Source organism: Gossypium arboreum, chromosome 3 (genome assembly GCF_025698485.1).
Source record: "Gossypium arboreum isolate Shixiya-1 chromosome 3, ASM2569848v2, whole genome shotgun sequence".
Taxonomy (NCBI): domain Eukaryota; kingdom Viridiplantae; phylum Streptophyta; class Magnoliopsida; order Malvales; family Malvaceae; genus Gossypium; species Gossypium arboreum.
In genome coordinates this window covers 66000037-66015026 of record NC_069072.1, presented here as the reverse complement: position 1 = coordinate 66015026, position 14990 = coordinate 66000037, and the positions used below count along the sequence as shown (strand labels likewise).

Sequence of the window (14990 nt, the reverse complement as noted above, 5' to 3'; positions counted from 1 at the left end):
ATAGCTCTGATACCACTAAATGTAACACCCCTTACCCGTTACCGTTGTCGGAACAGGATATAAGGTATTACCAGAACATAACACATACCATTAAACATAATCGAGATGTAAATATGTCATCCAATTTGATAGTGCATCGTATAACATATGTCTTGAACAATATTAGCCCACTTTAATGGCTTGTACAAAGTATCTGGTCGAGTACTGTAACTAATATTTCAACCTAGACAAATATGACACGTAACAAAATAATTAAGCCTACTATACATGCCATAATTCAAAACGTTTAGTTCAAATACCCTAAAGTATGATAGTGCGGATAGATCTTCACGATCTTTAACTCCTGAGCAAGCCGAAGAACACTATAAGACAAAAGAGAGAAACAAAGTAAGCTTATAGCTTAGTAAGTAAGTATGTAAATACTAATTAAAGAATCTAACATGTTTACACAACAATTCAAGTTTATCTACTTTAACTTCACTATTCATTCCACTTTGATTTAGCTGTCTCTACTGCATCATATTCACTAAACAAATCATAACTCGGGTTACAAAACTCGAAATTCAAATCCGTAAAATTTCCTGAATCTAGACTCATAAAGCTTTTTGCTAAATTTTTTCTATAATTTTGGTTCAGCCAATTAGTACAGTTTATTAGTTAAAGTTTCCCTGTTACACAGCTCGACTGATCTGACCTCTGTTCACTACGAATTGAATATCTCTCAGTACACAATTCAAACAACCCTGAAGTCTGTTTCATTTAAAACTAGTCTCAATAAGGAATCTAGGCATGTAAACTATATTTCTTAATTTTCCTTGTACAATTTTTAATGATTTTTCAAAGTTGGAACAGGGGATCACGTATTCATCCTGAGCAAGTCACATACAATTGTAAATATCTCAAAATATAGAACTCCTTTGCTTGCTCTGTTTCTTTTATATGAAAGTAGACTCATTAAACTTTAATTTCACATCTCATTCAACCTCTAATTATATTCCTCCTATTTTTGGTGATTTTTCAAAATCACGTCACTGCTACCATCTAAAACAGTTTTAATGCTAATTTCACTCTTTCACACATTCTTTATGCTAACCTCATTTTATCTTATATATGTATATACCACAAATCATTTTCACCACATTTCATTCACCATAAGTGTAGGTCCAAACCACAATATCACCACAAAACCATCCCGTTGAACAATTCGGATCAATCCTCGATATTTAATGGTTTCAAAGACACAGCTCCACCATCATACTTCGCTTAGTTCGGCTCTCTTGTACACATGGTGAACACTTAGTACCACTCATGCGACCCAACCGATTTGTCTCGTAGCTCTCTTGTCTACATGGTGTCCTTCACTTGGAATCACGCATGCGACCTAGCTACATTTATCTTTCACGTAGCTCTCTTGTCTACATGGTGTCCTTCACTTGGAATCACGCATGCGACCTAGCTACATTTATCTTTCACGTAGCTCTCTTGTCTACATGGGATACATCTCGTATCACACATGTGACCTAGCTACTACAGGGTGTCTCGTAGCTTTCTTGTACACATGATGTGCACTCAGCATCATACATGTGACCTAGCTACGCCCTCTATTTCATTCGATCTCTCCGAATGTTCAACCGGATCTCTCTATATTTATTTCCATTCTTCCAATAGTCGATTTATATTTTAACATCAGCTAGTATATTTATATAATAGGCTGAAATATAAGAATGTACATGAAATTATTGTAATATTTACATACAAACTTACCTTGGTGCAAAATGTGGAAATTTTGCAATTTAGTCCAAAACTTTTTCCTTCCCCGCTCGAGATCAATTCGCGTCTTTCTTGATTATGGAGCTTGAAAGTTGAAGAAACCCTAGCTATGGAGAGAGGAGAATTCGGCAGCAACTAAGGAGGATGATGACCAATTTTGTGTTATTTTTCCCATTTTATTTCATTTAATATCCAAATGACCAAAATGCCCTCCTTACTAAACTTTCAAAAATTCCTTCCATGTCCTAATTTTGTCCATGAACTTAAAATTGGTCAAATTGCTATTTAAGACCTCCTAATTAATATTCCAAAACAATTTCATACTAAAAACTTCTAGGATGCAAATTTTTGCAACTTATTCGATTTAGTCCCTACTTTCAATTTAAGCACTTTAGGCATAGAATTTCATCACGAAATTTTCACACAATCATGCAATCATATCATAAACCCCAAAATAATTATAAAACAATTATTTCTATCTCGGATTTGTGGTCACGAAACCACTATTCCGATTAGGCCCTAATTCGGGTTGTCACATTAGGTGTTGATTAAATGTTGATCGAACTATAACATCTTGCTTAGCTTAGTTATTGTTGGTGTTATGTGTGGGTCGATTATTGATTAAGTATAAGCCAAAAAAGGCTGATTTACGCTCTATCAGCCAGTGTGGTGTTAAGTGTTTGTTGTCACGCCATGATTGACAAACTATTTGGCTAATTAGGTAGGTCTGTAATGACTTAGATGAAAGATTTATTTTTGGCAAAGGATAAGTCTATATGACTTGGCGAGGTCATTGGGGGAAGCCGCCAATCGGCCGATTCTCTTGGTAAGTGTTGCGTGAAAGATCCTTATGCTTGTATCCACCAGTGGTGGACTATAGGATTGTGGACCCAATAGTTTTCTATTTGAGCATGTGTGTTTACTGTACAATTTTAGTTGGTTCTAGTTAAGATCTAGTTAGAAGTTGACTAGAGTGCAATTGATGTTTAAAGTGGGTTTTGCCTAAAAATTATTATATTGGCACAATAGAGTAATGATTCAACTTTGCATGGTAGCCATGTGTAAGCTGTGAGAGCTGTGTGAGCCATAAATATCGGTGAGGCTTTGATTGTAGGGGTTCTTCTTTTCCTTTCTTTAGCCTTATTCTTATTCTGACTTTTCCCCGTCTAGAAAGAAGTCCTTTACTGGAGAAGAACCAACTAGTGTTCAAATAATAAGAAAAATGTGTGAATTGTAGTGATATTTTTGGTGTAACCAACTCTGTTGAAGTTTTCTGTGAGCATTCCAATCGTGTTAGTTGTCTCTGAGTTTCTTTGAGCCTTTGTATACTATTAAATTCTGGTTATCATAGTTACAAGTTAAGAACTCAGGTAAAACCATCTCTTGGAATGTGGTAAGCTTATGCATGTAATCATCTACATGTGCATGCTTGTGACTGGAAACAGGCACAAATTCCTTGATGTGTAAACTCGGTATCTAGATGTGATGGGCTATTGGTAGGGCATGTTAGTTGATAACCAGAATGGCGAATATGATAGACCACTAGTAAGGCAAGTTAGTTGCTAACCAAATTAACGTGAGTGTTGGGTCTTTGGTAGGGCATGTTAGTTGCTAACCATTATGGCGATATGGGTGCTGCCTTTGGTAGGATATGTTAGTTGTTAACCATGAAAAAGAGCCCTAAACTCATGGGAACATGCATGTGTTCGAAACAACAATGATTGTGATATCTATTCCGTTATATGAATATGGGATCCGAGGTTAGCACAATGAAAATCAATAAAAAGGAAAGATAATGTGAACTCTGAATATGTTGTATGTTATGTGTATTTGTATTTGAGAGAGAAACGCTGAATAAGAACGTTTGATGATATTGCATGTTAAGTGATATATCTTCATTCTGAGGCTATGTACATACATAGTGCATTCAATAAGTAGTTGTGCTTGGCATATAGCATCTGCCCTAGTGAAAAATAGATTTAGTAGTGTGTAAGAACTAGCCTAACTATATTTTTGAGATGTGAAGGGTAAGTGTGGTAGAGATCGTGTTCCAAAAGAATGTGATAGCAAGATAAATTCATATTTTAAATATATTCATTTTTGGCTAATTATTAGATAAATGCTATTAAATTTGAGTTTTTCTTATCAGGAATGAAGTTGGTGTGCTAAATTCAAACTCATACAAAGAGGGGCTAAATTGGAACAAAAAGTAAAGAAGAGGGCTTGATTGAAAGATTGAAGATTCAAAGATGACTAGATAAAAATTGAAGGGTTGAAGATTTTTTATTAAATGGCTAGATAAAGATTGGAGGATTTTTTATATTGTTAAAAATCTGTAATTAGTTTGAATTTAATCTCTAGTTTAAATTTAATTTTTAAAATTTTGATTTATTTAGTGATAATATTTAGGAAAAATCTATCTAAATTTTAGCACTAAAAGTGTGTATAAATACTTAGTGGCTACAACCAACTAAACACACACTTTGGCCTTTGGCATTTAATAAATTCTTTATTTTCCCTCCTTCCTACGCCTCTGCATTTTCCATTGTACTATTTCATTTTTTATCTTTTACTTTCAACCTTTATTGGTTTAATTGCCTACCAAGCCCTTCCCTTTCCCACTTTCCATAATTCCATTTAAACCATTTATTTTCAAACATGATTCCTTTCATGATTAACTAAGCCCTTTTTAACCTTAGCCCGTTCATCACTTTGACAAAGTAATCGTGAGATATGAACCCACACTAAGTACCTTGCAATTCAGTATTCGCTATCTCTCTAGTATATGGGATAGTACAAATTCGTCCTTAAAAGTTGATTTGATTTCAATTCAAAAAGCACACGTTAGGTTGGAATCGTTTAGCTTATAGTTGGGTAGTTGAGTCGGCCATGTTGTATTCAAAATCCTGCAAACAAATTAGCGTGTTCAATTCGAAAGCTAGTTGGATTCCGTCAAAGGACATAGTGATTGGATTTAAATGACCCACACGGTTGAGGCTGCTAATTCGAGTTAGGCTTTTCAGATCACAAGGCTGTCGAAGTTTTAAATTATAGGTACGTTCCATGTGGTTGGAAATTTGACAAGGGTCGATTTGCAGGTGATATGGGATCCACTACTATAACCGGCTTATCGCTTGGAAGGGAAAATCTATTTCAATGATCAATTGAAAATTAGAGTACACCAAGGCTAAGGCTAAGATTTAAAAATATTTTATTCACCAATTTATTTTATTTTGCTTAATTTATTTTGCAATCATGTTTTTGCTTTATTTTATATACATATATTTTTATCTTCTTTCAATATTATTATCTCTATTAACTAAAACCCCCTTTTTATTTTCCAACATTGCAACGTACAGGTCGTGGGCATGACTGTTATCACGATAGGAACTCTAGTCACGAGAAAGGCAAAATTAGATAACCAGTCTCTGTGGATTCGACCCTACTACTCTATATTTCAATTTACTGTTATTTTTGTTGTAGGAATTTATATTTAGTAGTTTCGACGCCCATCAAAAAGTATCTGGTCTGTTAAGTCAAGAGTTCTGTAACGCCCCAATTTTCGGGAATTCTGTGAATGTTGGCATAGGTTTAATTATGTTAGTGGGCCTCTAGAAGGCCCGAGCTTAAGATAAAACCCGACAATTTTAGTTAATTTTTGTTCCATAAGAAAAAGGGGGTGAAATTATTAAATAGAACCTATGTGAAAATGTTTGAAAATGCTATAGGATAAATTGAAGTGGCCAAATAAATAGGAGTGCAAAATAGGAGGATTTGCATGACAAACCTCCCATTTTACATGAAGTGGCCAGCCATCATGTTGTTGTAGACAATATGAGCACTTGATATCCATAATTCATGGTACAAATTGATAAAGGGTTAGGTAAATGTTTTATGATAATGGATTAGGTAAATATTCCATGATAATGGGTTAGGTAAATGTTCCATGATAATGGTTTAGGTAAATGTTCCATTATGGGCATTTCATGTCTTTTGTATTAAAGAATTAAATGGATGAAATATGAAATTTTATTAAAAGAAAAAGGGGTGAAAAGAACAAAGTTTTGTCCATCTTTGATCATCATAGCCGAAAGTTAGAGAAGAGAAAAGAGAGGAGAAAGCTCTTGAATGTTCGGTCACTTGGGGAAGAAAATTGAACGTAAGTTCATGGTAGTTTGCTTCTATCTTGATGTTCATGAGTTCTTCTTGATTCTACCTTAACTCTTGAAGCATATTTTGGTTTTTAGTTGTGTTGTGAGCATTTAGTCATGAATTAAAATGAAGGGAATGGTTGTTGTTTCATGTTCTTTTGATGAAAAATGGAAGATAGGTGAAGTTGAGCCAAACAAATGAGCATGCATGTGCCTTAGATGCTAAGGGGAAAAATCGGCTGACATGTTGTGCTTTAAAATGATGAAATGGAGATTATACTTAAGTAAAATCATAGATATGTGATGATTGATTGGTGATATACATGTTTAAATAACAAGCATGCAAGTTAGGTGTGAAAGAGTGATTTGGTAATAAATCTGCTTGTGACAGCAGCAGTAACCTGACTTTGGAAAATCACCATAAATTGTGGAAGATGAGTTAGAAGCTGCATAAATTATGTAATTAAAGCTTAATGAGTCTAGTTTCAAATGGAATAAGCGAGAACATATTTTTAATTTTGTACAATGAGAAATTTGATTCGTAATGAAGAGTGGTCAGATTAGTCAAACAGTGAAACATGGGAAACTTTAAGAAAAATCTGGTATTTATTGGCTATACCAAAAATTCTGAAAATTTTATGGATATAAGATATATGAGTCTATTTTCAAGGAAAATTAACGGTACTTGATTTGGAGTTTCGTAGCTCCATTTATAAATGATTTAGTGACTCTTGCTCAGGAAGACAACTTGCAGTGAAATTATGATTATGTGGTAAACATTGACAAAAATTTGTTAATGAGTTGCTTATTGATTTCTTATAAGCTTACTATGATCTGTAGATGCGGTTGGTCGAATATTGTAAAGGGTTAATACGTAGTTTGTATTTAAATAGTTAGATTAACGTGTTAGTAATCCAATTGTAGGCGGTTTGTGTGTGGATCTCGTCAGTATATCGTCGCAAACAGGTGTGTAACTAACACCCTCTATCTTAGTCTGGATCGGCAAAAGTCGAAAAGCCGAAATGCCGAAAACTAGTATTTTGTAGATTTGCGAGTGTACGAATGCTCATGAGGTAAATCAATTAATGTTTTTGGTAAGCTGCAATGTTTGGACTGCAAAGTGCATGATTTCTGTGCCCTCGATATTTTTGGGCTTAATGGGCCAAAATTGGAATGATGGGCCAACGGGCCCAATTCGGTAAGAACCCTCGGTACGTGATTCTGTTAGTACTTGAAAAGTAGGAATATGCATGAAAAACCCTAAAATAGATAAATTACTGAAATACCTCTAAAAGTGAAAAATTTACGCTTTACCCTAGTAGATAAATTACCAAATACCCCTAGGTTAAATTGACCTAATGCATGTTTGATTTTGTTATTTATTGCATGCCATGTTGTTATTATCGATGCACGGATTGGGATATTGACGGAGAAGTACTGAAAGTGGCTTGTCCACGATCGGAGGCTTTGCCTCAATTTATCGATAATCGAGCAAAGAAGGTCAATCTGTGGAGTATTGGGTGGGTGGGTTGAGCTATTCCCACATGGAGTGTAGGGTGGTACGGGTGAAGTGTAGTGGTTGGTGGGTTGAGTAGTCTCCCAAATGGGCTTGCATATGTTATTGATGTTGCATGTATTTTGAAATGGGCCTATAGGCCATATCGTTATCTAAATAAGGGGCTAAGGCCCGCTTTATTGTAATCTGAAAAGGGCTCTGGTCCTGTACCACTATTACTGAATGGGCTTAGGCCCAATAGGCTTGAGTGACTTGGGCTTTGAATGGGTTTTCCTTACACACCGAGTTTCCCAAACTCACCTCTTTTATTTTCATCCACGCAGAAATCCCCAACCATAGTGGGCTTGGAGTCGTGAGGGAATTCAGAGTGGCCACCCGCTCGAAAGTTTGATTTTCTTCCGTGAATCGGACATCCTTTTATTTACGTTTAAAGTTTTGGGTTTTAAATGTAATAAGGCCGCTTAATTATTTTTGATAGTTTTAATATGTATTACTAAGATAGGTATTACTTATTTTAACTGTTGAAATTGGATAGCTTTAGGGCGCGTTTTCAAAAACAACAATTGATTTCAAAATAACACGACAACAAGCAAACCTTCCGCAATGAAAGTATTTTCCACAATTAATCACTTTTCCTAAAAATGACTTAATCAAATCGGTTTCCTAGAAATATCCATGACGTTAAGGTGTGGCAATGGCGATATGCATGTCTAGGATTGGATCCGAAGGAGCTTGGTACTTAGCGATCGATGGACTCACCACCTCTTTTCGGTTTCCTACCGGTGCACTTCCATTCACTTTAACCTATAATGAAATTATCTTTAAAACACTAAGTAAGTTTTTCTGGATCAACAATATAAAATGTTTTGAACGCTTCGATATGGCATATCGGATCCGGTCATAACGTCTGGGCCGGGTTTGGGGTGCTACATTTAGTGGTATCAGAGCCTAGGTTACAACAACTCGGCTGTGGAATGGGTTTACAAAAAAACAAAGATTTTCAAAAACAAAATTTTTTTTGTGAAAAATGCGATTTTCAAAATTTAGATCTTTAGAAGGTGGCATTCCGAATCTCCTACCAAGCCTCGTAAGTATTACTCGAATTTTTTGAATATTTTCCTAAATTATCTGTCTGCATCAAACCCTATTAGGATACTCTAGATAGGACGATCTCGAAACCATAGGAAAATCGATAAGAGATCGAAACTATAGCTAGACTTCGATTCTCGAAAACAAACTCGAACTCTTATCGATTCATAAAACATCTCAGAATAAACATTGGAATATTAATTGATGCATAAAAATTTGTAATCAAGATAAAACGATATGAGTACAAGAGGCCGTGGACGGAGCCGAGGAAGTGCTCGAGCGAGATCTTCGTCTTCGAGACATATGCCGGCGGTGGATGCACCGGTACCACCGGCAACAGAGGTAGAGTCTCATGACCGCGGTGCGGAGGATGATGCCCTGTCACAAGCAATGCTTCGTGTTCTGGAAAGGGTTACCGGGACAAGTTCGGGCAATGGAGTTTGGGGATCTATTTCTGAAAGACTTCGAGCTAACGGAGCGGAGATCTTTAGAGGCGTGTCTGGTATAGCCCCGAATGTGGCGGAATATTGGTTGGAGGCCACAGAACGGATTATGGACAACTTGGACTGCTCTGAGGAGATTGTGAGTGGGGTATCTGTACTAAGTCCTTTGGGTCACTCGGTTAGGGTAGACAAACTGTATAGGGATGTACCCTTAGAAACTCAATGTAGGATTTTCCCTGGAGATCTAATGGAGTTACCGTTCGGAGAGTTTGATCTCATTTTGGGAATGGACTGGCTTGTTAAGCATAAGGCGACCCTGGATTGTGCTGCTAAACGAATGGTGTTAAGGACCATAAAGGATGAGGAGGTTATGGTGATAGGTGAGCGAAGGGATTATTTGTCTAATGTGGTATCGGCTTTAAGAGCCGAAAAGTGGATTCGGAAAGGTTGTGAGGCCTATTTGGCATTTGTAAGTCGGTCAGAAGAGGAGGGATTGACAGTGGATAAGGTTAGGACCGTAGAGAAGTTCCAAGATGTTTTTCCGGAGGAGCTTCCAGGATTGCCTCCGAACCGAGAAGTTGAGTTTGGAATAGATTTGTTGCCTGGAACGGCGATCGTGTCCATCGCACCGTATAGGATGGCACCGAAGGAGTTAGTGGAGTTAAAGGCTCAAATTCAAGAGTTGTTGGATAGGGGCTTCATTAGGCCAAGCGTGTCTCCATGGGGAGCACCAGTGTTATTCGTGAAAAAGAAGGATGGTATGATGTGGATGTGCATTGATTATCGCCAGTTGAACAAACTGACGATTAAGAATAAGTATCCACTGCCAAGGATTGACGATCTGTTGGACCAGCTTAGAGGAGCTTCTGTATTTTCCAAGATCGACCTTCGATCTGGATATCATCAGTTAAAGGTCAATGAGGCAGATATCTAAAAGACGGCATTCAGGACTCGGTATGGTCATTACGAGTTTCTGGTTATGCCATTTGAACTGACGAATACTCCTGCAGCATTTATGGATCTGATGAATCGTGTGTTCCAACCATTTTTATATCAGTTCGTAGTCGTCTTTATTGACGATATCCTGGTATATTCTGAAATTGAAGCGAAACATGATGAGCATCTCCGTATAGTGCTGCAAGTGTTAAGGGAGAATAAACTATTTGCGAAGTTCAGCAAGTGTGAATTTTGGTTGAGGGAGGTAACCTTCTTAGGACATGTGGTCTCTGCCGAAGGGATTAAGGTGGACCATCGGAAAATTGAAGCGATTTTGGAGTGGAAGCCGCCTAGGTCAGTGTCAGAGATACAGAGTTTCCTAGGACTGGCAGGATACTACAGAAGGTTTGTGGAAGGTTTTTCTGTTATGGCAGCACCCCTGACAAAACTCATAAGGAAAGGAGAACCGTTTGTATGGACTGAGAAGCAGCAAGGAGCTTTTGAGAAGTTGAAGAAAGTTCTGACTGAAGCACCTATGTTAATTCAGCCAGAGTCTGGAAAGGATTTTAGTGTGTACAGTGATGCATCACACGTAGGTTTGGGCTGCGTGTTAATGCAGGAGGGTAAGGTGGTTGCATATGCATCACGACAACTTAAACCTCACGAAGGGAACTATCTTACTCATGATTTGGAGTTGGCGGCAGTGATATTTGCACTTAAGATTTGGAGACATTACTTGTACGAGGAGAGGTGTATTATATACACAGACCACAAGGGGTATTTGTTGACCCAAAAGGAGCTGAACCTTAGGCAAAGGAGATGGATTGAGTTGCTTAAGGATTATGACTATTCGATCGAGTATCACCAGGCAAGGCTAATGTGGTAGCCGATGCTCTAAGTCGTAGAACTGTATCTGATCTGAGAGCAATGTTTGCTCGTCTAAGTCTGTATGATGATAGAAGCCTGTTGGCTAAGTTGCAAGTGAGGCCAACCTGGGTGGATCAGATTAAGGAAAATCAGTTGAACGATGAGTCTTTGGTTGCTCGTTTTCAACAAGTTAAGGAAGGGGAAACTTCTGAGTTCGGTTTAAATGGTGATGGAGTTCTGTGTTTCTGAGGAAGAATTTGTGTTTCGAGGGACTCTGATTTAAGGCAGACAATATTGAAGGAAGCTCATAGAGGACTTTGTGCCATACATCTTGGAGGGAACAAGTTGTATCACGACTTGCGAGAATTGTACTGGTGGCCTGGACTTAAACGAGAAGTAATAGAGTTTGTAGGGAAATGTCTGACATGCCAGCAAGTGAAAACTGAGCATCAATTACCTTCGGATCATTACGACCAAGTGAAGATACCACTTTGGAAGTGGGAGAGGCTAACCATAGACTTTGTGAGTGGGCTGCCCTTGACACCATCGAAGAAAGACTCGGTGTGGGTGATTGTGGATAGGTTGACCAAATCGGCCCATTTCATACCCGTTCGTATTGACTTTTCACTTCAAAAGTTAGCCAAGTTATATGTGGCAGAGATTGTGCGACTACATGGAGTGCCAGTGTCAATTATTTTCGACCGAGACCCTAGGTTTACATCTCGGTTTTGGAAAAAGTTGCATGAGGCATTGGGGACACGATTGAACTTTAGTACGGCTTTCCATCCCCAAACTAATGGTCAGTCAGAGAGGGTTATTCAGATTTTGGAGGACATGTTGAGGGGATGCGTGATTGACTTTCGAGGTAGTTGGGAGGATTACTTGCCGTTGGCAGAATTTGCATACAATAACAGTTACCAGGCGAGTATTCGAATGGCACCGTATGAAGCACTGTATAGACGAAGGTGTCGTACACCTAGTTGTTGGACCGAAATAGGAGAGCGACAAGTTCTTGGACCAGAGTTGGTAGGCGATCACGAGGATAAGGTCGAAATAAGTAGGGACCGGTTAAAGAAGCATCGATAGGCAAAAGTCGTATGCTGATTTGAAGCGTAAGGAGATTGAGTACTCGAGGGTGATATGGTCTTCTTAAAGGTTTCTCCTTGGAAGAAGATATTAAGGTTCGTGAAGAAGGGCAAGTTAAGTCCGCAGCTTCATTGGGCCTTATCGGGTTTTGAAGCGAAATACGCCCATGGCTTATCGCTTGGAATTGCCTCGAGTTAGACAGATTCACGATGTTTTTCACGTCTCCATGTTAAGGCATTATCGTTCTGACCATGCTCATGTCGTGCCGATTCTGAAATTGAAGTTCAGACTGATTTGACCTTTGAGGAGGAGCCTGTGCAAATATTGGCTCAAGATGTTAAGGTTCTCAGAAGGAAATCTGTCTCGTTAGTGAAAGTGCTTTGGCATAATCATGGCAGAGAGGAAGCCACTTAGGAGCTAGAAGAGGCGATGCAACAGCAATACCTTCATCTGTTTGGATCAGGTAAATTTCGAGGACGAAATTTCTTTAAGGGGGGTAGAGTTGTAACGCCCCAATTTTCGAGAATTCTGTGAATGTTGGCTAGGTTTAATTATGTTAGTGGGCCTCTAGAAGGCCCAAGCTTAAGATAAAACCCGGCAATTTTAGTTAATTTTTGTTCTATAAGAAAAAGGGGGTGAAATTATGAAATAGAACCTATGTGAAAATGTTTGAAAATGCTATAGGCTAAATTGAAGTGGCCATATAAATAAGAGTGCAAAATAGGAGGATTTGCATGATAAACCTCTCATTTTACATGAAGTGGCCAGCCATCATGTTGTTGTAGACAATATGAGCACTTGATATCCATAATTCATGGTACAAATTGATAATGGGTTAGGTAAATGTTCCATGATAATGGATTAGGTAAATGTTCCATGATAATGGTTTAGGTAAATGTTCCATGATGGGCATTTCATGTCTTTTGTATTAAAGAATTAAATGGATGAAATATGAAATTTTATTAAAAGAAAAAGGGGTGAAAAGAACAAAGTTTTGTCCATCTTTGTTCATCATAGCCGAAAGTTAGAGAAGAGAAAGGAGAGGAGAAAGCTCTTGAATGTTCGGATACTTGGGGAAGAAAATTGAAGGTAAGTTCATGGTAGTTTACTTCTATCTTGATGTTCATGAGTTCTTCTTGATTCTACCTTAACTCTTGAAGCATATTTTGGTTTTTAGTTGTGTTGTGAGCATTTTGTCATGAATTAAAATGAAGGAAATGGTTGTTGTTTCATGTTCTTTTGATGAAAAATGGAAGATAGGTGAAGTTGAGCCAAACAAATGAGCATGCATGTGCCTTAGATGCTAAGGGGAAAAATCGGCTAACATGTTGTGCTTTAAAATGATGAAATGGAGATTATACTTAAGTAAAATCATAGATATGTGATGATTGATTGGTGATATACATGTTTAAATAACAAGCATGCAAGTTAGGTGTGAAAGAGTGATTTGGTAATAAATCGCTTGGGACAGCAGCGATAACGTGACTTTGGAAAATCACCATAAATTGTGGGAGATGAGTTAAAAGCTGCATAAATTATGTAATTAAAGCTTAATGAGTCTAGTTTCAAATGGAATAAGTGAGAACATATTTTGAATTTTTTACAATGAGAAATTTGATTCGTAATGAAGAGTGGTCAGATTAGTCAAACAGTGAAACATGGGAAACATTAAGAAAAATCTGGTATTTATTGGCCATACCAAAAATTCTGAAAATTTTATGGATATAAGATATATAAGTCTATTTTCAGGGAAAATTAACGGCACTTGATTTGGAGTTTCATAGCTCCATTTATAAATGATTTAGTGACTCTTGCTCAGGAAGACAGCTTGTAGTGAAATTATGATTATGTGGTAAACATTGACAAAAATTTGTTAATGAGTTGCTTATTGATTTCTTATAAGCTTACTATGATCTGTAGGTGTGGTTGGCCGAATATTGTAAGGGGTTAATACGTAGTTTGTATTTGAATAGTTAGATTAACGTGTTAGTAATACAATTGTAGGCGGTTCGTGTGTGGATCTCGTCGACATATCGTCGCAAAAGTGTGTAACTAACACCTCTTTCTTAGTCTGGATCGGCAAAAGTCGAAAAGTCGAAATGTGAAAACGGTATTTTGTAGATTTGCGAGTGTACGAATGCTCGTGAGGTAAATCGATTAATGTTTTTGGTAAGTCGCAATGTTTGGACCGCAAAGTGCATGATTTACGTGCCTCGATATTTTTGGGCTTAATGGGCCAAAATTGGAATGATGGGCCAAAAGGCCCAATTCAGTAAGAACCCTCGATACGTGATTCTGTTAGTACGTGAAAAGTAGGAATATGCATGAAAAACCCTAAAATAGATAAATTACTGAAATACCTCTAAAAGTGGAAAATTTATAGTTTTACCCCTAGTAGATAAATTACCGAAATACCCCTAGGGTTAAATTGACCTCAATGCATGTTTGACTGTTGTTATTTACTGCATGCCATGTTGTTATTATCTGATGCATGGGATTGGGATATTGACGGAGGAAGTACTGAAAGTGGCTTGTCCACGTACTAGAGGCTTTGCCTCAATTTATCGATAATCGAGCAAAAAGGCAGCAATGTGGAGTGTTAATGGGTGGGTTGAGCTATTCCCACATGGAGTGTAGGACTGCACGGGTGAAGTGTAGTGGTTGGTGGGTTGAGTAGTCTCCCAAATGGGCTTGCATATGTTATTGATGTTGCATGTATTTTGAAATGGGCCTATGGGCCATCATTGTTATCTGAATAAGGGGCTAAGGCCCGGTTTATTGTAATCTGAAAAGGGCTCGGTCTGTACCATTTATTACTGAATGGGCTTAGGCCCAATAGGCTTGAGCTGACTTGGGCTTTGAATGGGTTTTCCTTACACACTGAGTTTCCCCAAACTCACCTCTTTTATTTTCATCCACGCAGGAAATCCCCAACCATAGTGGGCTTGGAGCTGTAAGGGAATTCGGAGTGGCCACCCGTTCTGAAAGTTCGATTTTCTTCTGGTGAATTGGACATCCTTTTATTTAAGTTTGAAGTTTTGGGTTTTTAAATGTAATAAGGCCGCTTAATTATTTTTGATGGTTTTAATATGTATTACTAAGATAGGCATTACTTATTTTAACTGTTGAAAT

The 14990-nt window shown here is 37.7% G+C and overlaps 1 long non-coding RNA gene across 1 annotated transcript; it reads left to right on the top strand.

Moving 5' to 3' along the window:
* The first annotated feature begins 6990 nt into the window (after window positions 1-6990).
* Window positions 6991-14989, top strand: LOC128290329 (uncharacterized). The gene is made up of 2 exons (XR_008280075.1): window positions 6991-7119; window positions 14782-14989. It is a non-coding gene; the product is annotated as an uncharacterized LOC128290329 (long non-coding RNA).
* The last annotated feature ends 1 nt before the right edge of the window (window position 14990 follows it).